Below are 5,270 nucleotides of genomic sequence, written 5' to 3'. Positions count from 1 at the left end.
AGACCAAATGGTCAGTAAATATTTTTAAACAAAGATAAGAAGGTAAGAGGACAGGGAGACTAGATTATGGAAAACAGAACAACCAGAATGGAAGTAACAAGAATGTTGACACATTGTGAAAAATGTAACCAATGTCACTGAACAATGTGTGTAGAAATTGTTCAATGGAAACCTGATTTGCTGTGTAAATTTTAACCAAAACACAATAAAATAGTATTTTTTTTAAAAAAAAAAAGAAAACAAAACTTTCCAGCGGGAGAGAAAAAGCACATAAATGTTGTTTTACATAAAATTTGGCTGTTTTGAGTAATGAAATGACTTGAGGATGAGCAGAGGTAGTATTTTCCCCCTGACTTTGTAACGATAGCCTGGTTCTCCAGCTCAAAGGAGATGCAAAGATAGATTCCCAACTATAAGGTGATCTTCTATTTGTCTGTGAGAAGATGCAAAAGGTTTTGGGCCAAGCTGAATAAACGAAGTTTAAAACCGGAAAAGAAACAGCCAAATCTCTGCTTATACTACTGATTAATTACAGATTATGTAAAATCAAATAATCAGAAAACACTACTTTCTCCTCCAGCCCTTCTCATTTCATGAAATAATTTTGTTCAACAGACACTACATGGGTGGCTGAAACACATTTGATTATGGCTAAGGTATTTAAAAGGACTGCTTAAACTTCTTTGTTCACAATAAATTAATAGAGCCCTATAATACAAGATACTTTGTGAGGACTGTAATAGAATTCAGCTCTTTCTTTTCTCAAGGCTATGATTTGGGGGAATGAGGAACTGGCTTTATATTTGGACACGTGTTTCATGAAAGAAGAAAAGCAAAGCCTGGATGTTGATTTCAGCGTGGCTGAGCTGAATCAGCTGAAGGCTGAAGAGGCAAGAAAGCTTGTGGGGGGACACAGGTCAAAAGGAAGGAAGTTAAGAACGATTCCACAGAAAAACGTGGCCAGTCAGCACAGCTGGGTGATGCGGGCGAGGGCTTAGTGACTGTATGGCCTTCCGTTAAGAAGGAACGCACTGTCTGGTGAGAGAGAAAGTACGTGGCGAGGTGAGAGGAAAACCACAGTGACCCTTCGCTGCCTTCCCTCAGCACATTGCCCGTTCCTCTTCAGCCTTCATGTCTAACCCCAAGGATAACAATCCTGCTAAACTGTGAGAAGTGACAAACTGAAGCTCACAGGACTCCTAAAAGAAAAGTCACATTGCCCAATGCCTCGTTTTCCCTGGACTGCCTGGCTGGGTGCTTGGCGCCAAGAGGCACTCCACAAGTGCTTGCTGGTGAGTGGGGAGAAAGTTACAGAGATGATTTTGACAAAAAGCTGATAATTCTAGAAGATCTGATCTAACACAAATGCACAGGGCTGAAAGCAGAAGATAACAGCAAAACAATGGCCCTCCAGAGCAGGCTAGAATTTCAAACTGTCATAAACATAACTACTTTGAGTCCCTCTAGATATAATCTGGAGATAGCACCTAGCATTTCTGCAACACCATAACGTGTAAATTAAATTAAAGAGCCCTGGTGGTGCAACGGTTAAGCGGTTAACTGCTAACGGCAAGGTTAGACCCACCCAGTAGCTCTGCAGGACAAAGACTTGGTGATCTGGTCCCTCAAGATTAAAGCAAAGAAAACCCTATGGGGCAGCTCTACCATGTCACATGGGATGGCCATGAGTCTGAATCCACACAACAGCAACAATGTATAAGCTATTAGGGACAGGACATTTGACGCTTTCATCAAAAGTTTCACCTGTGCTGTTACATAATGCTTGTGAGTCTATCAACATTACAACTGTCAACCTTTAAGAAGTCATTTTGGTTGGCATTTTTAATAGTTGAACAACAATTTGAACTACCAGTTGCTAGTCAAGTATCTACTTCAAGAGTGTCTTGCTTAATTGATTGCATTGTAAATATTTTATAACAGAATGAGGAAACCACTTATTAAGTATGTATCTTCACAGACTAACATTCAAAAGAAGTTAAAACCCAACACTGTTCTTTCTTTAAAAGGTTACAGTTTAAATTTGGACAAACAGAATAAGACCTAAATAAACTAGACTAAGATTTAAATTTTTTAAAATCTTTTCCAAAACTGAAATACGGATTTAAAAACAAAAAACTACACTAAAAGAATCAACAGCCCTATTCTGAAAGAAAACTTCCAGATGGTGACCTGAGTAGAACAAGATGTAATTTTTTTTTTTCAGAAATAATTATATTTAGTCTCTAAATACCACTTCTCAAGAAAAGGAAGCCAGGTAGCCTTGGAGAAACAGCTGGTTCCAGGTCTAGGGCAGGAAATATGATAAGCCTGGGATATTGTATACCAGAAAGCAAGGAAGCTATGAAAGGCTACGAGGGTCCTGTCAAGACAATTCAGAAGCTAACTTGAAGAAGCTCCCACTAGCCACAAATGGGACAATATTAGTATTAGTGAGAATAACTGCAATATATTGAAATACATTAAATAGTTTTGATATGTTCCAAATATAAAATGATATGTCATATGATACATGTATTTCATAAAAAAAAAAAAAAAAAAAAACTCACTGGTCACCTTTGGAGGATGCCAGAGAACCAACTCATTTTGAATATTGGTAAATTAAGGGAAAGAATCAAATATTTATCCTTCCTTTCCTATATAAATTCAGGATAACCAAATAACTGACATGAGAAATACCTATTTATAAGAGTATTCTGGGTAATAAAGAAAGAGTGAGAGAATGAGACAATCTACATTTTGCAACCTCTAAGATAATCAAGGATCTGGACAATGATAACTAACAGCTGCTAACATTACATAAAGAGACAACCAGGCCCCAGGCACCTTGGGACAGAAGTCCAGAACCCACCAGGAACGTATTCTTGTCAACACACTAAACTTGGATGGGATCAAGTCTCTGGATTTACTACCAGTTTATAGGCGATCAGGAGCTATGGTGGCGTGGCACCTAAGGCATTTGACTGCTAACCAGAAGGCTGGCGGTTCAAACCCACCAGCCACTCCTTGGAAGGAAGGTTGGGCAATCTACTTCTGTTGTGATACTGCCCGGGAAACCCAAGGAGGGGTTGTTATGAGTTGGATCCAACTCAACGGCAGTGAGTTTGGTTTTTGCTTTGTTTCGTTTTACAGGAGATCAGGGAACATGCATAGTGCCTAAGGCATTTGACTGCTAACCAGAGGCTGGCGGTTCAAACCTACTAGCCACTCCTCAGAAGGAAGATTGGAATCTACTTCCTTAGTGATGCCACCTCGGAAACCCAAGGAAGGGTCACTATGAGTCAGATGCGACTCGACGGCAATGAGTTTGGTTTAGTTTAGAAAGATGTAGTCGACGAGATCCAGACTGTGGGAAACCCTACAAGGCAAACGATTTTGTTTCTTCGACCAAAGAAAAAATTACAAAGGAGAAAGAAAAGAGGTGGGGGACCTAAATTAAAACAGACTTAGAGACCTTCCAAATTCTGATTAGAGCAAATGCCTTTTCCAGAAAAATTGTACCTGTATATAAAAATCAGATATTTCAACTGGAGGTCTGATGATAAGGAAATCATTGTTTATCACAAACAAACAAATGATACAGTGATTATGGCTTTGTAAAGTATCCTTATCTTTGAGAAACATTCTGAAATGCTCACAGGTTGTTTAAAATGCTCAAAAACCAGAGAACATTTCACACTGAATTTGAAAGATGAAGAGAACCTGGGATAGGACTCACTCCCAAGGACTGGCTCTCAGCCCAACAGCAGAAAGACCTACATGCAGAACACCCAACTTGAGGCACCTACTCTACGGAGATACACCCCTTGGAGCAATCGGCCATGGGGCACCAGAGGGGCAGCATTCACATGGAGGGGAAGCTGGACAGACAGGAGTGCATAACGAAGAAGGGCATGGGGATGGGGGCAGTCACAGGCTCAGGAAGGGAGGAGAGTAGATTAGGGTTGGGGATGGTAATTGGGGAGTGAAACCAAATGTACACTAACTATTGAATGTAAAACAAATTCTGCTCTGTAAATTTGCACCCAAAGCACACACACACCAAAAAAAAAAAAAAAAACTATAATGCTGGTATAACTTAGCCAATGTAGTCACTAGTTTCACAAGTGATTCAGATAACCATGCTTTGCACAGCAATGCACCTGGAAGGAAGATGGGGTTTTCTAAAGGCAATAAAGTATTTAAAATGTCTGTGTATGTGTTTCAATACTTTAATTGTTTATCAAGGGCACTAAGTACATACAAATATTTTTAAATAAAGAATCAACCCAAAAGGTTTTTCTTTCTTTTTAGAGCTATTAATTTATTTTCTGTGAATAATAAAATATCTAAAACCACCACAGTTACCAAAATAACGATTACCTCCCTGTAAGAGATGCATTACAGAAGAACCACTGTGCCATGTTTCATTGGAAAATGAGGGGACTGGGTTTTAAAAATGTGTTTGCCTGGGAGGTTATATGGTGCTTAATCCTAATGTCTTTAAAAATATATGCTTCTAACTACTTAAAGGACAACCAGTGACGAGCACAATCAAACATGCATTCTACACTACACTTATGTGTGTGGACCTGAGAGTGGAGCTGCTAGGCCAGCTCTGTAAACAGCTTGATTTTGGCTTTCTTGAACCATGTTTTGTATAAGAAAGGCTGTGGTTTGGGTTATTTAGGCATAAAAATGATACTGTGATTATGGTTCCTAACAGAGTCCTTACCTTGAAGTGCAGGCTGAAAGGTGGCAAAGATTGCGCAGATCACAAGTCTAGCCCCTGAGCCCCACTCTCTGAGAACTGGCCGGCCCTTCTTGCTGCACTGGGGATATCTCTGTCAATCCCTCCCTGGGCCTCTCAATGGCCTGACTGTGCAGTAGCATCCCCAGGCCTCACCCAGACCTACTGAAGCAGAATTTACATTGGAACAAGGGCCCCAAGGGATTCTTATAGTACCACTTAAGACATGCTGGTCTATCCAATTTTGGGTTCCTCATCCAGACATGTGAGGACCACCTGCAGAGCATCTCCTGCCCCTGTCCCCTCATCCTAGTCCACATCAGAACATCTAGGTTGAAGATAGTTTTTCCAGGGAATTCTATGTACCTCTGCCCCTCCCCTAAATTGCTTTTTAGGAAGGGGACCATAAGACTGCACCTGAACAAAGAAATCTGATGCTTAAATGGGTCAAAGCGTGTTTCCACACATCATCCCTAATGATTTCTAGGGCACCTTTTGGGGCCACACATCTATAGGTCTGCAG

This window comes from Orycteropus afer, unplaced genomic scaffold, assembly GCF_000298275.1.
Source record: "Orycteropus afer afer isolate SDZICR_OR568_19922 unplaced genomic scaffold, OryAfe1.0 scaffold00404, whole genome shotgun sequence".
Lineage (NCBI taxonomy): Eukaryota > Metazoa > Chordata > Mammalia > Tubulidentata > Orycteropodidae > Orycteropus > Orycteropus afer.
Note: the sequence above shows the minus strand (reverse complement) of the source record.